This window comes from Schistocerca serialis, chromosome 2 (assembly GCF_023864345.2).
Source record: "Schistocerca serialis cubense isolate TAMUIC-IGC-003099 chromosome 2, iqSchSeri2.2, whole genome shotgun sequence".
NCBI lineage: Eukaryota > Metazoa > Arthropoda > Insecta > Orthoptera > Acrididae > Schistocerca > Schistocerca serialis.
Genome location: NC_064639.1, coordinates 471951974 through 471972157, shown reverse-complemented (window position 1 = coordinate 471972157; position 20184 = coordinate 471951974). Strand labels below are relative to the sequence as shown.

The 20184-nt window shown below is 43.3% G+C and overlaps 1 pseudogene; it reads right to left on the bottom strand.

Annotated features, from left to right (window-relative positions):
- Positions 1-19791: 19791 nt before the first annotated feature.
- Positions 19792-19909, bottom strand: LOC126459525 (5S ribosomal RNA; annotated as a pseudogene).
- Positions 19910-20184: the final 275 nt, after the last annotated feature.

Genomic DNA, 20184 nt, shown 5'->3' with positions numbered 1-20184 from the left:
TGGACATCATAGCCCCATCCACCATACAGGTCAGACCTGGTACCCTCGGACTTCCATCTCTTAGGGCCACTTAAAAATTCTCTACGGGGAACATACTTTGAAGATGACGAGAGTGTCAGTCATGCAATAACATAATGGCTACGCCTACTGGACAAGAACTTTCACCATTAGGGAACACATGCTCTACGACAATGGTGGCGTAGGGCCATAGAACGTGTTGGAGACTACTTAGAAAAATAGGACATGGACATGTTGATGAATTTTGTTGTTGTGGTCTTCAGTCCTGAGACTGGTTTAATGCAGCTCTCCATGCTACTCTATCCTGTGCAACCTTTTTCATCTCCCAGTACCTACCGCAACCTACATCCTTCTGAATCTGCTTGTGTATTCATCTCTTGGTCTCCGATTTTTACCTCCCACGCTGCCCTCCAATACTAAATTGGCGATCCCTTGATGCCTCAGAACATGTCCTACCAACCGATCCCTTCTTCTAGTCAACTTGTGCCACAAACTTCTATTCTCCCCAATCCTATTCAATACTTCCTCATTAGTTATGTGATCTACCCCGATTTTTACCTCCCACGCTGCCCTCCAATACTAAATTGGTGATCCCTTGATGCCTCAGAACATGCCCTACCAACCGATCCCTTCTTCTAGTCAAGTTGTGCCACAAACTTCTATTCTCACCAATCCTAATCAATACTTCCTCATTAGTTATCTGATCTACCCAATTAGTCTTTAGCATTCTTCTGTAGCACCACATTTCAAAAGCTTCTATTTTCTTCTTGTCCAAACTATTTATCGTCCATGTTTCACTTCCATACATAGCAACACTCCATACAAATACTTTCAGAAACGACTTCCTGACACTTAAATCTATACTCGATGTTAACAAATTTCTCTTCTTCAGAAACACTTTCCTTGCCATTGACAGTCTACATTTTATATCCTCCATAGTTCGACCATCATCAGTTATTTTGCTCCCCAAATAGCAAAACTCATCTACTACTTTAAGCGTCTCATTTCCTAATCTAATTCCCGCAGCATCACCCGATTTAATTCGACTACATTCCGTTATCCTCGATTCAAGACACTTTACATTCTGTTCAGCTGCTCTTCCATGTCCTTTGCTGTCTGTGAGAGAATTACAATGTCATCGGCGAACCTCAAAGTTTTTATTTCTTCTCCATGGATTCTAATTCCTACTCCGAATTTTGTTTCCTTCACTGCTTCCTCAATACACAGACTGAATAACATTGGGGATAGGCTACAACACTAGCTCACTCCATTCCCAACCACTGCTTCCCTTTCATGTCCCTCGACTCTTATAACTGCCATCTGGTTTCTGTACAAATTGTAAATAGCCTTTGGCTCCTGTATTTTACCCCTGCCACCTTCAGAATTTGAAAGAGAGTACTCCAGTCAACATTGTCAAAAGCTTTCTCTAAGTCTACAAATGGTAGAAACGTAGGTTTGCCCTTCTTAATCTGGCTTCTAAGATACGTCGTAGGGTCAGTATTGCCTCACGTGTTCCAACATTTCTACGGAATCGAAACTGATCTTCCACGACGTCAGCTTCTATCAGTTTTTACATTCATCTGTAAAGAATTCCCGTCAGTATTTTGCAGCTGTGACTTATTAAACTGATGGTTCGGTAATTTTCACATCTGTCAGCACCTGCTTTGTTTGGGATTGGAATTATTATATTCTTCTTGAAGTCTGAGGGTATTTCGCGTGTTTCATACATCTTGCTCACCAGATGGTAGAGTTTTGTCAGGACTGGCTCACCCAAGACCGTCAGTAGTTCTAATGGAATGATGTTTACTCCGGGGGCCTTGTTTCGACTCAGGTCTTTGATTGCTCTGTCAGACTCTTCACGCAGTATCGTATCTCCCATTTCATCTTCATCTACATCATCTACATCCTCTTCCATTTCCAGAATATCGTCCTCAAGTACATCGACCTTGTATAGACCCTCTATATACTCCTTCCACCTTTCTGCTTTCCCTTCTTTGCTTAGAACTGGGTTTCCATCTGAGCTCTTGATATTCGTGCAAGTGGTTCTCTTATCTCCAAAGGTCTCTTTAATTTTCCTGTAGGTAGTATCTATCTTAACCCTAGTGAGATAAACCTCTGCATCCTTACATTTGTCCTCTAGCTATCCCTGCTTAGACATTTTGCACTCCCTGTCGATCTCATTTTTGAGACGTTTGTATTCCTTTCTGCCTGCTTCATTTACTGCATTTTTATATTTTCTCCTTTCATCAATTAAATTCAATATATCTTCTGTTACCCAAGGATATCTACTAGCCCTCGTCATTTTACCTACTTGATCCTCTGCTGCCTTCACTACTTCATCCCTCAGAGCTACCCATTCTTCTTCTACTGTATTTCTTTCCTCCATTCATTTCAATTGTTCCCTTATGCTGTCCCTGAAACTCTGTACAACCTCTGGTTTATTCAGTTTATCCAGGTCCCATCTCCTTAAATTCCCACCTTCTTGCAGTTTCTTCAGTTTTAATCTACAGATCATAACCAATAGATTGTGGTCAGAGTCCACATCTGCCCCTGGAAATGTCTTACAATTTAAAACCTGGTTCCTAAATCTCTGTCTTACCATTATATAATCTATCTGAAACCTGTCAGTATCTCCAGGCTTCTTCCATGTATACAGCATTTATGATTCTTGAACCAAGTGTTAGATATGATTAAGTTGTGGTCTGCGCAAAATTCTACCAGGCGGCTTCCTCTTTCATTTCTTACCCCCAATCCATATTCACCTATTACGTTTCCTTCTCTCCCTTTTCCTACTACCGAATTCCAGTCACCAATGACTATTAAATTTTCGTCACCCTTCACTATCTGAATAATTTCTTTTATTTCATCATACATTTTTTCAATTTCTTCGTTATCTGCAGAGCTAGTTGGCATATAAAGTTGTACTACTGTAGTAGGCGTTGGCTTCGTATCTATCTTTGCCACAATCATGCGTTCACTATGCTGTTTGTAGTAGCTTACCCGCATTCTTATTTTCCTATTCATTATTAAACCTACTCCTGCAATACCCCTATTTGATTTTGTGTTTATAACCCTGTAGTCACCTGACCAGAAGTCTTGTTCCTCCTGCCACCGAACTTCACTAATTCCCACTATATCTAACTTTAACCTATCCATTTCCCTTTTTAAATTTTCTAACCTAGCTGCCCGATTAAGGGATCTGACATTCCACGCTCCGATCCGTAGAACGCCAGTTTTCTTTCTCCTGATAACGACATCCTCTTGAGTAGTCCCCGCCCGGAGATCTGAATGGGGGACTATTTTACCTCCGGAATATTTTACCCAAGAGGACGCCATCATCATTTAACCATACAGAAAAGCTGCATGCCCTCGGAAAAAATTACGGCTGTAGTTTCCCCTTGCTTTCAGCCGTTCGCAGTACCAGCACAGCAAGGCCGTTTTGGTTAGTTCAAAATGGTTCAAATGGCACTGAGCACTATGGGACTCAACTACTGAGGTCATTAGTCCCCTAGAACTTAGAACTAGTTAAACCTAACTAACCTAAGGACATCACAAACATCCATGCCCGAGGCAGAATTCGAACCTGCGACCGTTTTGGTTAGTGTTACAAGGCCAGATCAGTCAATCATCGAGACTGTTGCCCTTGCAACTACTGAAAAGGGTTCTGCCCCTCTTCAGGAACCACACGTTTGTCTGACCTTTCAACAGATACCCCTCCGTTGTGGTTGCACCTACGGTACGGCTATCTGTATCGCTGAGGCACGCAAGCCTCCCCACCAACGGCAAGGTCCATGGTTCATGGGGGGGAGGTGTTGATGTATATCGTCACCAAATTCTGACTCGTAAAAAGAAATATGTTCTGAGAAAAAAATGTAGGGCATTACTTATGGAAAGACCCTCGCATATGTTCATATTTGAAAACAGTATTGTAGACTTAGGATTTAGTTACACTACAGCGGTTCCCATCGGGAGATCCGAGAGTGAGGCTAATTTAACTCGGGAATATTTTTCCTTATTGTCGCACATCATGTCTCAAAGGTGAGACGAATAATAACCGTGCTTGCTTCAGAACGGACGAGAGATCTAATTTTCCAGCCCGTCCCTAACGGGGAGTACAGACGCTTTCGCCTTGCCGCTTCTCTGGAGTACAGATGCCACCCATTCAGGTAGTTCTGATCCACCACGGGTATTCTGTATCCTGGATTAAGGTTAACATATGTGTTACGTCGTGAGGCCGTGGATAGCATGACAGGAAGCAAGCAGAGTTCTGAAATGAACTCTGTATACTCGCTTTAAACTCGCCACATCCGAATACGCCTTCTCTGTATGCTCGGAGACTCGAGTGCGAATATCCGCCGCTGCCTGTTTAACTGAAAACTCGTCACTCAGATGCAAATGCACTGCATAGGCATACAAACAGAAAGCCAGTCCAAGAGTTTGCAAGGTTAACAAAGCGAGTACTCGAGTTCTCAATTTTAACAAGGAGAGTACACTAGTTCGCAGGCTAATCCGAGGACTCGCGTCATTGCCCCTACATACGCAACCTTTTGGCATCACGATTATTAACTATGGGAAGAATGAGTATAGATGTATGTAATGCATGTAATGTGTGTGTGTGTGTGTGTGTGTGTGTGTGTGTGTGTGTGTGGGTGAATGTGTTCCTATGTGTATATACATAATATTTTTGAGGATTGCTGTAAATATTTTAAAACTTTTATCTCTATTTGGCTTCGTTAGGGGCCATCTGATCACGTTAGTCGGTTATGGTAAGTCACGAGTATTCTTGCTCTGTTTTGTGCGTCAGTAACAGAGAGAACGTCGGCCAACTCATGAATAGGAAGCGACCAGAGCGTCATCGGTGTAAGACTACTCGATTTCCCGAAGCTGTGGTGAGAAGCGAAGAAACCGTTACAAAAAAAAAAAAAAAAAAAAGTGTGTGAAATGTTATGGGACTTAACTGCTAAGGTCACCAGTCCCTAAGCTTACACTTAACCTAAATTATCGTAAGGACAAACACACACACCCATGGCCGAGGGCGGACTCGAACCTCCGCCGGGAGCAAAACCGTTACAGCACCGATGCAATAGCTGCGCCTTGATTTCTAATGTATGCAGCATGCAACATTAGATTTGTATTCGCTCCATTTCATATCTTTACTACACACATAAAATAGTTTCGCATCACCTCTGTTCCGAGAGTTCCGGAATCTGTGCAGGAAATTGGAATAGAGATCAACAGAAACATCATTTCCGCCCTTTTTATTACTCATGAAAACCACACATTGTATTTTGTACCACCATACAGCGAGATCTACAGATGTGGTGGTGCAGATTGCTGTTCTCACCGTTACCTCTAATACCCAGGAGCGCTGATGCATGCAAGCCTGTATTCGTCGTGGCATACTATTCATGGCATACTATTCACAAGTTCATCAAGGCAATGTTGGTTCAGATTGTCCCACTTCTCAACGTCAATTGATTTGTCAAGTCGTCCATAAACAGCCCTTTTCACTTTATCCCAGGTATGTTCGATAGGGCTCATGTCTGGAGAACATGCTGGGCACTCTAGTCGAGCGATGTCGTTGTCCTGATGGAAGTCATTCACAACATGTACGCGATGGGGCAAGAATTGTTGTCCATGAAGACGAATGCCTCGCCAATATGCTGCCGATATGGTTGCACTATCGGTCGAAGGATGGCATTCAAGTATCATACAGCCGTTACGGCGCCCTCCATGACTACCAGCGGCGTACGTCGGCCCCACATAATGCATCCCGTAACAGCAGGAAACCTCCACCTTGCTGTACTCGCTGGACAGTGTGTCTAAGGCGTTCGGCCTGACGGGGTTGGCTCCTAATACGACTCCGACGGTTGTCTGATTGAAAGCATATGCGACACTCATCGGTGAAGAGAACGTGACGCCAATCTTGAGCGGTCCATTCGGCATGTTGTTGGGCCCATCTGTACCGCGCTGCATGGTATCGTGGTTGCAAAGATGGACCTCGCCGTGGACGTCGGGAGTGAAGCTGCGCATCATGCAGCCTATTGCGCACAGTTTGAATCGTAACACGACGTCCTGTGGCTGCACGGAAAGCAGTATTCAACATGGTGGCTTTGCTATCAGGGTTCCTCGAAGCCATAATCCGTAGGTAGCGGTCATCCACTGCAGCAGCAGCCTTGGGCGGCCTAAGCGAGGCATGTCATCGACAGTTTCTGTCTCTCTGTATCTCATCCATGTCCGAACAATATCGCTTTGGTTCACTCAGAGACCCCTGGACACTTCTTTTGTTGAGAGACCTTCCTGGCACAAACTAACAATGCGTACACGACCGAACCGCGGTATTGACCGTCTAGGCATGGTTGAACTACAGACGACACGAGGCGTGTACCTCCTTCCTGGTGGAGTGACTGTATCTGATCGGCTGTCGGCCCCCCTCTGTCTAATATGCGCTGTTCATGCATGGTTGTTTACGTCTTTGGGTGGGTTTAGTAACACCTCTGAACAGTCAAAGGAACTGTGTCTGTGATACAATAAGAACAGTCAACGTCTATCTTCAGGAGTTCTGGGAACCGGGGTGATGAAAAACTTTTTGGTGTGTGTAGCAATCTCAGTGTCAGCCGATGTGCCTCAGACAACATGTTACTGTATCTCGCTTATCGCCAAGTGTGTGAGAGATCAGTTTCGGAGATACTTGTACATGACCAAAAAAATTATGAAATAGAAACTCGTTGCTACTCGATGGACAAATATGGCTCTTAAAGTGACAGTTTTATGAACACCACTATCACCAAAGATGAGATTTGATTTTATCATTACGAACTGGAACCCAAAAGAAGAGACGACCTGTTGTCATTTCGAGCTGGAATCCAACAGATATTACATGGAGTGGTGACATGCGAATTCTTCCCTCAAAGGCCTTCATGGCACAGCCACCTGCGGGAAAAGCGAATTTGGAGGGTATGGTTCTTTTGCGTGTTCCAGAGTCTAAAGCGCTGTCAGTTCAGAACGCTACAAGATGACACTAGGCTGAACACCCGAGTTTCTAGTCAGATGGCAGATGTACAAACTTCCGCTTTCAACATGATTGCGAAGTATTTTGCGATCATGGAAATGCCTACCTGTTCTGTTCTATCCTACTCCATTAATGCTACAGACGTCATTTAGAAAGTTCAAGTTTTTATCAGTTTTTGCTTGTGAAAGTTGGACCACGTGAACGATATTTTTCAGACTCAGACCTTGTCTTCAAAGATGTAGGAGAGTGGCTAGCCTCAGGGGGTTAATGTTTTTACTTGTGTGTCAAAAGGACAGAACTAACGGTGCTGCCTATGTGAATAAAACGACATAAGAAGCTAGAGTATTGCTCTATTTAGCTGTATTATAGTGCTTTCTGTCTGTTACCACTAAAACTCGAGTCATTAAAGTGTTGAACTCCCATGTATAAAACAGCTTCAAATGGATGATTACAATTGAGTTAATGTGTGAAATATTTGACCTTAAGCATGTAAGCGAAAATAAGTTTAGAAAAGCTTGGAAATTATGTTTAAAGTTTTTTGTAAGTCGCTAAGTGCTCTCATTATGAAACACTAGATGAATACATTCTCCGTAATTTTCTCTCCATTTTATGTAAAATCTGTTTTTCACGTATCTGAATGGTTTTGACGTCGTATCCCCTGAATTATGAGTGATGTAATTTCACAGGTACATTCAGTGGTATACGTGAATACTACGAGTAAAATGTGTTAGATATGGAATTAATGGTCAAGAAGTAATAAATTCAAACGTCATACCTTACACTGAAATTTTACTGCATGAACAGCGAAATAGTTAGTGATAAACTTTTTATTCCTTTCATCATTTTGTGGGGAGTGTCAGTGAGAGAAAAGGTTTCAAAAAGGTTTAAAATCACGTGTGAAGTTCACTGGAAGTCGCTAAGTGCTCTCATCCTCAATTACTGGATGAATGAAGTATGAGTAATTCGCGCGTCGTGAGTTCAGATACTTCAAGAGATCTACACAGTTTCTAATGATGATAAGTGTCTTACTGTGTCAAACATTCAACGTAAGATTATATGTTTCAGTCATCAGATTATGAAAGCAATGTTAATTTTTCAATTCGGCCAATATGTATACGAAATATTGAATATAACATTTTTGTTGTCCGTCTAATTTGTTAAATAGGTAACCTGCAAGTGTCAAATGAAGCATGAGCCCTGAACCTGATTAACCCCATAGTAATGCAGGATGATCCTGTAAACTCATACAGTTGAAGGCACACGGTGAATGCCGGACATTTGTCATCCCGGACATTTTCCACATTTGCCCCTTCGCCAGGTAGCTTGAGTAGCGATCCCTCAGGTAAGGGACGCCCTTCCTCGTACTACTTCTGTCCGCTTTCATACCGCCGTCTCCACATCTTACTCGATACAACCAGTACGTAAGGGACCTCCTTCTTCGACATCTTGGCGAAATACATTCTTTTCCGAAATCGAAATATTTATAACTTTGGGGAAACGAAAGCAATACCGACGATTATGTCAGTATGTAATTACTTCTGCCAAGTACAAATATAGATCCGTCTGTCTGTACGGTAGCTTCCTTTCAAGCTTACTGATTGCGATAGAAACAGTCCATCGCCATGGGAGCAATAAGAAAGGAACGATGTACAGAGAATGCGAATGTACGCTAATCATTTCTTTTTAATAATTGCAATTGTGCCTACTTTAATTACTACAACTGTATGCCCAAAAGACAATAAGGAAAGAAGAAATGGGTATGTGAATGTTTGAAAAGAAGAACGACTTACTTCATATTACTTTACTCACTAAAGTCCGATAATATTAGTTGATAAAGTGTAGCGGGACAATGTTCAAAACATGACTGAAAATACGTTCACCAAATAGAGATAAGAACATCTATGATTGGCATGTCATCTAAAGTCGACGTACAATTTTAAAGTGTTAGAAATAAGGAAATGAAGTAATACAGAATGCTATGCTTGTAACGCAAGTTGTTGTTCTACATTTTTTAGCTCTTGTATTTACAGGGTCACAGAGAAAGCATCCTACGTTTTGGAGGGAAAAGCAGTAATTGTAACTATCTGCACTACAACAGAAACAAGAAGTACAACTTAAGGAAAAATAATGTAAGGTGTGTTGCAGCACACAAGCAACATTGAAGCCGATAGTTCTTGATACTTAGTATGGGCAAAGGTTGTATTCGACAACCGGAATAAATAAATAACTGGCTCCTTTTATCGAACCCCGGTCTCAGATGAAACAGTTGCCGAACAGTTCAAAGAAAACTTGAGTCTCATCACAAATGGGTACCCTACTCATACAATTAAAGTTGGCAGTGACTTCAATCTACCTTCCGTATGTTGACAAAAATACATTTTCAGACCCTAATGTAGATAGAAAACAACTTTCGTAATTGTTCTACATGTTTTTTTAAAATTATTTTAAACAATCAGTTGACGAGGCCATTCAAATTGTAAATGGTTACGAAAAACCACTTGACCTCTTAGCCACAAAGAATCCTGAGCATCACGACGGATACATGGATTAGTGGAACACGCAGTCGTAACGAGGCTCAATTCCGTAACAAAGAAATTCACCAAACTAAACGCGAAATGTATCAATTTATAAAAGCAGCTAAAAATTCGCTTGACGTCTTTCTAAGAGACAGTCTGCAATCCTTCCAAACTATGTAAGTGAAGACCATATCTGTCTGAAGTTTAAAGGAATAGTATCAACAGCACTCGAGAGATTCATACCAAATAAATTAATAAAACACGGAACTGATCCCACATGGTACACAAAACACGACAGAAAGCTGCTACAGGAGCACCGAAAAAGGCACGTATAATTTAGATGATTGACGAAGTTTTACTGAGGCTCAAAATTTGGTGCGGATTTCAATGCGAGATGCATTTAATAGTTTCCACAACGAAACTCTCTATAAAAATGTGGCGGAAAATCCAAAGAGATTCTGGTCCTACGTTAAATAAACCAGTGAAAAGGCTCAGTAAGTACCTCTGCTGCGCGACAGCGACGGTAATGCTACTGATGACAGTGCCACTAAAGTGGAGTTACTGAATGGAGTTCCAGGGGTCGGGCGTCGGGTGAGCAGGAGGAGGGGGAGGCAAGGGACCCAACCCTTCGGAACAGGTAAAATCGTGGCAGATGTCCGGCGTGGCAAACGTCCAGCGTGACAAATGTCCGCACAGCCACACGATACTAGAAACATTGAAGTCTCACTCAACCTAGGTCCGTCACCGAACCGTTTACGAGATAACGGTGATTTGTGGTTACCATCACACGGACATGATTCTCTGTGAACGTCTTAGCAATTACGAAAAGGCAACAATAGTTTAGTATTCAACATTAAGAAAAGTTATTAGAGATACCTTGGTAGAAGTCTTAGTGTTTTGAATGTGAACGACAACAGTTACATGATTATATCAATGGTTAAAGGAGGTGTTGAAAGTGTCGTTCTTGTACTCGGATCCACGCTGTACCCGCCACCGCAGTCAATTTCGAACCTTTTGAAACATGTCTGGATCATTTTGAAACTCTTGACTAGAATTGGCAAACCTCTGTTCAGACGTGTTAACCGGAGCGGCACACTACACCTTTGAGGTGGCGCTTAACACATAAATGCATGGGATTCAGATCAAGTGAACTTGGAGGGAGCAGTACAGGCCCTCTTCGCCCAGTCCGACTTTGGACATAACGGCGTCTTAGACGTTGTCTCATCATAAGAGCAAAATGTGCCAGTGCTCCATCATGCGTGTCAGACATCCTGTAGCGTTATGCGATCGGAGGCTTTCCCGGCGTGTGTGTTGTTTCCAGGGCTCTCTGGTGTCCAGCCGGATGCGATCATTGAAGTCCCACGATATTTCAGCGAATAACCTTTCCGCCATCATCAGGTGGTTCTGCTGCAATGGTTTGTCGGCTCATTGTCGGTGTTATTTATGTCCGTCAGTTGGGCTTCGATTCCCTGCGCCGACGGTCCGATTGCGAGCGCCGACGCTCCGATTGCGGCCGCCGAAATCCATTCCATCTGTATCACCTGATGATGGCGGAAAGGTTATTCGCCGAAATATCGTGGGACTTCAACGATCGCATCCGGCTGGACACCGTAGAGCCCTGGAAAGTTCCTGTAGCGTTGGTCAAGGGGACATTCTGAATCAGTCCTGCAAGATCAAGCATCATAAACGGAATTCTGTCCACTGAATATGTTTGGTAGCTTTTTCGGCCCAGTCAGACGATCACCTATTACCCCCAACAACTCATTCAGTGACAAAGGTTGCTGCTTTGGGTACTCATGCACAATATGTGGATTGCAACCTTGATGACTCCAAAGATGCAAATTGTGACAATGAAACACATCGTCTCCAGTGAACCCTAGCTCATCTCTATACACTCGTATAAAAGGAAGTATCCTGACTGACTCATCTTAGACCAACACAGACCACTATGGATACAAACTTGAAATTTGCAGATGGTGTTCATCTTATACTGTCGGTATTATTTAAGATGTGTTTTAGAAATTTCGTCCCTAATTAGGTGAAACAAGAGCTGACAGGGTTTTTGAAAATATGTCTCTATTAAGGAAATTTTGAAGGTAGAACTACGAAAACTGGTATTTTATTTTTAAGTCAGAAATTAAAAAAATACTTTTCGGCATTTTTTTTCGAAATAAGATCATGATAACGGAACTACTAAAGCTGGAAAGAAAAAAAAATAGAATTTCTGTTTCCAGAAATTCAAGCCCTAACGGGCCAAGGGTCTTGCAGCAGTGCTGACACCGGTTGCCGCCAGATCACTGATACGAAGCGCTGTCCGGCTGGGCTAGCACTTGTTTGGGTGACCATCCGGTCTGTCGAGCGCTGTTTGCAAGCGGGGTGCACTCAGCCCTTGTGAGGCAAACTGAGGAGCTACTTTATTGAGCAGTAGCGGCTCCGGTCCCATTAATTGACATACGGCTGGGAGATCGGTGTGCTCACCACATGCCCCTCCATATTCGCATCCAGTGACACCTGTGGGCTGAGGATGACACAGCGGCCAGTCCGTACCGTTGGGCCTTCCAAGGCCTGTTAGGACGGAGTTAAGTTTTAAGCCCTAACGGAGTGAAACATAAGGATGAAAATGTTTAAGAAAATATATCGCTGCTTTAAAACATTTTAAAAGCTTAGTGTGTGAAAACTGGTATTTCATATTTTGGTTAGAACTGTGTTATGGTATCGAAGTACGGTACCTAGAGAAATATCATCGCAAGAACTCAAAAGGCGGGATTAAGATAAGTTGCTAAAAAAGCTTTTTCGTGAGAAGTACATTCGGGAAAGACAATTAGTGTGAATAGTGTAGAAGTGTTGCAGTTTGTGAACAACAGAAAAATTCCTTACAGTCTACTTGAGCGATGCAGGGGCGCTGAGCTAAATGGCTCTGAGCACTATGGGACTCAACTGCTGAGGTCATTAGTCCCCTAGAACTTAGAACTAGTTAAACCTAACTAACCTAAGGACGTCACAAACATCCATGCCCGAGGCAGGATGCGAACCTGCGACCGTAGCGGTCTTGCGGTTCCAGACTGCAGCGCCTTTAACCGCACGGCCACTTCGGCCGGCAGGCGCTGAGCTAGTCTGTAAATAAAATGTTACTGTCCAACGAAGGGTTGCCTGCAGCTTCTTACACCCACTGCAGAACATTAGCCTAGGACCAAAGTACGCATCACTGGAGGTGGTATGGGTAAATTACACTGCGATGTGTTATTTCCCAAACATTACTGTGGCTCATTCCAGCTATTTCTGTGTCTAATCTCCTGGTCAGGATTTCTGGAGAACGTTCGGCTCTTTGCAGCACAACTTCTTGAGTCATCGGTGTTATTCATGCTGGCCCACCCACTCCTACAGCATGTGGGATCCCATTTTCTCGGAGGCGCTGTTGCCCTTGTAAACCTTCGACTTTAGTGGAGCCTTCTTTGCTTATTGACACGAGCGTGTAGCATCCTGTGCATTGCAATTAGCCGCGCCATACATGAAGTGCATATCCGTATACTACTAGTTAGTGTGTAATGTTCCATGTCACCACCAACACTCATACTACACAACTGACGCTTAGGAAGCAACTGATACGAGTGACATTCTGACTGTTCTGTATTAATACATCGCAATGTTATTTCACCTGGGCATTAGGGCGCTTCGGTCAGCTTATCGTGAGTTTTCATAGTGATATTTCACGAGAATACGCTGAAACATTTGATTGTATATGCAAAAGTGTCTTAACCCTTCCGGCCATGGCGTCCTCATATAAGGACTTACTAATTAAATGCTTAGTATATTCAAATTCGTTAAATTTTACCATTTGTAATTGTTGTCAGCATATTGTCAGATGTGGAGAGTTTATTTGAGAACAGTATCGACATCTCCTGGAAATCTGTGGGACTAGAAAACAAAATTGAAAGTGCACAGTCACATGGACGCTTCCCAGTGATCTTTGTTCTTACCATCAGCCGGTTAATATCTTCTGAGTTCAGGTAAAAAAAAAAAAAAAATGTGTTTGGAAATGTGCATTCTTGAAAGTGAAAACTAAAGGTATCTTTCAGAACGAAAGGTAAGTGACATATTTAAACTTTATACATGTCTCCAAATGAGAACATAGCATAGAAATTTAGGACATTATTTCGATGTCTTTTTAGTCATCTTATGGTAATTTCACAATGCCCCGAGTCCAAGAGAGACAAAGGCCACTTACAGAGGAATTAGTTATAGACCTCCTTAACTCATCTGAAAGTGAATATCTGTTTGAGGATCCTGGCGAAAATTTTGAACAAGAGGACAATGATGGAGGTAATGTTAGACGTTGTATATCATGCGGTACGTTGTAAGCTGAGTAGCCTAGACGCGGAGCCCGCTAACTGCATGATAAGTAACACTGAGATAATCACGAATTATTCGTCCCATCCTGACGCCAATACATTGGCAGCGAAAATGTTATTACTGCGTACGAATCTGTTACACCGCAGCGAACCTAAAGCTAAACGAGAAAAGTATCCATTGTAATCGTAACAGACTGAAAGGTAGCTTTGAATGTCCAGATTGGTAAGTCTGATGTCTGTTCACGTGCTTTGCATCCGGACATGGCAGGGTGATAGCCACGTCTATTGGGCATTTCGCGGGCTTTACACCCGAAGACAACATGCAGGTAGCTGCTTATGAATCTGAACAGGTGTATAGCCGGTTTTGCAACCTGAAACATTTTCCATCTTGTAGGACAGAAAAAAATTATAAGGCCATGAGCTCACCTCAAAATCGACATAAAATGAATTTAGCGGCTTTTTCATCCAGGCCACCACTCAGATGTACATTTTTATGAGTTTTTTTACTGTAACAGCATTTTTTGTTATAGGTTCTGGAGATTCCCTTATCATCGGAGCACAAAATAGTGATGACTATGAACAAGACCATCCTGAAATACATGTGCCTGAAACTGATGTGCTGGACGTTGTTGATGTAGAGTGGCATCATAAAATGGCTCTGAGCACTATGGGACTTAACATCTGTGGTCATCAGTCCCCTAGAACTTAGAACTACTTAAACCTAACTAACTTAAGGACATCACACACATCCATGCCCGAGGCAGGATTCGAACCTGCGACCGTAGCAGTCGCGCGGTTCCGGACTGAGCGCCTAGAACCGCTAGACCACCGCGGCCGGCAGTGGCATCATAATTTTGAACAATTAACACCTGAAAAAGATACACGGTGGAGGAAAAGAGGACTCACTTAAATATTTCCCTTTTATCGAATGGTACAAATGTTACTCTGAGCCAGTGATAACCTTGAAACTCCCTACCAATTTTTAAAAAAATATTTCACTGATGTTCTTGTGCAGAAATATGTGGAATGCACAAATATTTATGAAATTCACAGAAGTGTCAAAAAGTCTCAGTTATCTCGGAAATGGTTCGTTTGCGTGTAATTTCAACTCCTGGCATTTACGTCATTAGTTATGACACACCCTGTACAGATGGTTTTCGAAAACGAAATACAGGCTTTAGCTTCGACTTGACCCTCGCACAAAGTGAGGGAGCGGCGCAAGGAAATAGAGAGCTGGGGGAAAGCCATTTCGATTACAGGCGTCGCTTTCCGTCTAGAAGACATACGCTGCGGCAGAGACATCACTGCATTGTGACTACTGGACGGGCGTCGGTTATTCTTGGCCCGGAGCTGGCGGAGGACCTCGGGCCGTTTCCCTGGCGTTGCCGAGTCTGTGGCCGGCCCTTTTATTCCGCCGCTGTGGCCCTCCGAGGTCCGCCGATAAACTGGGAGTTACGAGGCGGCCAGCCGGAGCGCTCCTCAGGTCGAGTCGACCCACACTCGGCAGCCCCCACCACCGGCACCGCCAGCAGCCGTTACGGGAGACACCATTATGCGCGGGACTCTGGTTTCGGCGCGGCACCGCCAGTAAGATAGAGGCGCAACGGCGCCTCGTATTTCACAGTCCTTATCAGGGACTCGGCCCTGAAAAATACCCGGCCGCGCTCCAGGGTGGCGGCTCTCTTAATGCACTGCGTCGCCAGGCGAAGCCTCGCCGCCGCGCCGAGACGCCGTGGCTACAAAGGCCGGCCGTTACTCCGCTGTGTTGGGGAACACAGCCCTCCGACGCTAGCACCGTCCGCGCAGGTACTTCAGCCAACGTCGCCGGCGCTGATGTAACGGGGGGCCCCGTTGCGCTGGTCGTAAGCGTTAAGCCTCGGCCTCTCTGCCAGATATCGAAAGGCTCGTAACGGAGTCTCTGCTCCGCCTTACGAAAAAGATAAACTGGCTGCCAAATTATTGCCTGGATTGTCGTGTCCGAGATACAAAAAATCTAAAAGTGACATTACTTATTCTGTCAAGTGTAATTTTTCTGGCAAAAACTCTTTATTTGATTGTGGAGTGTATGAACAAAAAACTAATCACTGAAAATATGATTACCTAAGCCCTGTGTTGCGCGGTGGTGTGTTGCTCGGCGTCAAATGAACACTTTTCAGCATCTCAATAATACTCCAAAATAAAACCAGTGAGGAACACACATCAAAACGCTTCAAATGGCCCTGAGCACTATGGGACTTAACTTCTGAGGTCATCAGTCCCCTAGAACTTATAACTACTTAAACCTAACTAACCTAAGGGCATCACACACATCCATGCTCGAGGCAGGATTCGAACCTGCGACCGTAGCGGTCGCGTGGTTCCAGACTGTAGTGCCTAGAACCGCTCGACCACCCCGGCCGGCGAACACACATCAGATATACTACTCAATTTTGTCTGAATAAATTATCCAAATTATTTTAGTCCACGTACATAAAGATTAACCAACCCAAAATGATATCTATTCCTCCAAAAAATGCCGGCCGAAGTGGTCGAGTGGCTGTAGGCGCTTCAGTCGGGAACTGCGAGACCGCTACGGACGCAGGTTCGAATCCTGCCTCGGGCATGCATGTGTGTGATGTCCTTAGGTTAGTTAGGTTTAAGTAGTTCTAAGTTCTAGGGGACTGATGACCTCAGACGTTAAGTTCCATAGTGCTCAGAGCCATCTGAACCATTTGAACCTCCAAAAAATGTGTATGTTGGGGAGGAAAACTAATTTCCCTGACTGTGAGCAATCCATGAAATGTGTTTCAACTAAATTTCAGTACGACAGTTAATTTTAGAACAGGATGCTAACTATGCGGAAGTATGCACCGCTGCTGATTTGCCTTGAATCACAACTCTTCAAAAATTCTTTTCAAAATCCATAAATACTCTCATCATCTTATTCAATCATTTCCAGCATATCTGTATTCAGTATTTAGCAATTAACTTCAAAATAAAAATTTACTGCTATCTCTCTCCCTCCCTCCCTCTCTCTCTCTCTCTCTCTCTCTCTGCCCCTCCCTCTCAGCGCCCTCATGCAGAGATGTAACAACGCAACCAAAGATCGCGGGTCAACATTTCTTGTTCTCGGATACGTGCGTACGATCTATGAAAGTAAGAAGTTAACAACTCTGTGATGACCAAGATGACATGCATATCTCACAAATGTTCTTAGTCAACGTAAATGGGTCACTAGAAATTGTCGCTAATAGCTCAAAAATTTTATACTGAGGCCTTTAGAGCGCAGCCTACCTTAGTAATGGTAGCCGAACTGAAACTGTTAGTGAGGCTTCTGAATTAAATCAAACCTATCTGACCTTTATTTCAAATTTTAATTTACAAATAAAAACTTCATGATGGCAAAACAGTTAAATATTTTATCATTTACACAGACTGAACCAACTTCACCAAGCTGTCTTGAAAACTTGCAACAATAAGCTTAACAGGCGTTTAGTCGGAATTCTTGCTAACGTTAGTTTTAACAGTTTCATCATCGCAGTTCCAATGCCAGCTGAGTCTCCACCTCTGCTCGTGTGCACAACTGTTAAATAAGAGAAGTAAAACGGAGAAGATTATAAAGTATAAGGGTCAAAAACACAACTTAGTGAGGCAAGTGAACACGGATCAAATGCGTACTGGCACTAAATTTATGGACAAGACAGAAAGTAATTATCCAAACAAAAAAGTGATTCCCTTTTATGAAACGGCTCTAATCATAATGTGACTGACGATCAGAACAACAGCCTAAAACATTAGAACGTTTCAACCACTCTAGTTCAGTAGTAGAAATGTTAATGGCATTTACAATGAAATTAGTAAAACGTAACTTCTATCCAAGCACGCTGAACAGTTTCAAACAGCGAAACAAGTAGCTTAAAAGTCAATGACCTTACAATACTTCGCTAGCAAAAATATCAAAGGCATTTACCATATATCAAGCTGTGGTACAAAGTCACGTGGAAAGCTAACGACTATTGCAGTAACTATACGTAGATCTGTAGTCAAGCTAGGTAGGTCGCATAAAAAGTCATACAGCAGGTGAAAAACCATTTTATTGAGCACGAAGTATGCAACGGATCGTTTCGAAGTTATTTCCACTTTCAGACATCCAAATGCCAAGGCTGCAATGGACAGAAGCATTACCAGCTGTGAGCATAACACAACTTGTAATGCTTTTGTCCTTGTGCTACTTTTGCATTTGGATTTATGAGGACGGAAATAGTTACGAAACATATCATGTATACCTTGTGATCAATAAAATCATTTTTCGCCTACCGTATTACATATTTATGCATGTTTACCATAAAATAGTAAAATTTACTGATAGCCGAGCACACGACTCGAGAAACGTAATTACTGCTAATTATTTGAAAGAAAATTCACGGCAATATGATGATTAAAAAACACGTCCCTTAAAAAGTGAACAGAAAAAGAAAAAATTTAAAACAATGGATCGGCAAAGAATTAAACCTTAAATACAATATTACACGCCAATGCCTGTAACACATGCGAGGTCCACCTTTATGATTATAGCGGGATGGCTTCTCGAAGAGTTCGCAGAACCTGTGGCCAACTTATACGGTCAACATACTGCAGATTGTAAGTGGCACCAAAACGCTGTACGCAGCACCGGGTACGCCATGGACCAGCCGGAGCTTGAGTTGCTCCAGTGGACCACACTGATATCTCATAAGTCACCAAATGATGAGGGAGACACGGGTCAATACTGTAACACTTTCAACGTACTACTCAGCAGAACTTGATCAACACATGTGACAGACTTACGGCAGCTCCAACAAAAGTCAGCACCACACAGTTTGTAGACATATGATCCCACTGCAGCACCGACGGACAGAATAGCTCTCTGCGGTCAGTGGGTCATACTCATGTTTCTCACCCCCGACCACGACTGAAAGAGATGCCTCCCGACGCTGATATGGGGTCGTAACGTCTTCGCAGCACCACCCTCACCTACCGGACTCTACAACGTTCGTTTACCGGACGCTGCAACGTTCGTTGGCCGACGATAACGTGCAGATACAGTCAGAAGCGACCAATCGTCATCGACACAATACCAAAATGGCTCGCAAAGTAACGAGCCAATATAAAATTGTTGAACAGTTCATTTCTAGCGAACCATTTACCACTGACACAAAAACTGCTCTCAACTTATCACGGCTGCAGATCTCCCGCTTGTCTTTCTGTAGCATTTTAAGTTACATAAAATGCAATTTTCCACTGAACAAAATTCTGATACCAGTTTAAGAACCTTTTATGTAGTCTATCCTTAACAGCCGGTCACAAAAATTTTAACTATCATGTGATAAAATATTTCAGGCAATTAATTTTCTCTAAGTTTCCAGATACGTATGTGACGTCATCGTGCGTTTTTTGCTGTTGTTTTCGTTACTTTGGTCTTAAGTCCGCCGACTGAGACAGCTCTTCCTGTGCAAGACTCTTCATCTTATTCTAACTAATGCCACCTACATCCGGTTGAGCCTGCTTGCTGTAGTAACGTCTTAGTTTCACTTTGCAATCTGTATCGGCCACACTTCGCTCAGATACCACTCACTAACCAGCCAATTGAAGCAGATGGGATATGTTTGTCATATCCAAGTTCAGTTCGACTAGCTCCCACATCGCGTAGAAATTTAATCATGTTGTCTACTTACACACACTCCGACTTCAGGCCACGAGTGGCCTACTGGGACCATCCGACCGCCGGGTCATCCTCAGTGGAGGATGTGCATACGAGAGGCGTGGGGTCAGCACACCGCTTTCCCGGTCGTTATGATGGTATTCTTGACCGAAGCCGCTACTATTAGGTCGAGTAGCTCCTCAATTGGCATCACGAGGCTGAGTGCACCCCGAAAAATGGCAACAGCGCATGGCGGCCCGGATGGTCACCCATCCACGTGCCGGCCACGCCCAACAGCGCTTAACTTCGGTGATCTCACGGGAACCGGTGTTTCCACTGCGGCAAGGCCGTTGCCTCTTCCGACACACACAACAAATAAAATTTCGTTATTTTCAACTCTTCGTGTTCTTTAATTGTAATGAGCAGCAGCAAACTGTGATATACAGGTGGTGGGAAAAAAAATTGGAAACACCAAAAACACGACACGTTACCTAGCCTAAAACTGTGTAGGAATATCGTTGTCATTTGAAAGAGCTTCCAGCCATCTCGGAATGCGTCAGTACGGGCCCTACATCGTTTTCAAGATAATCTTGTACCATATTTCCTGCAAAATAGTGGCAACTTCAGGTA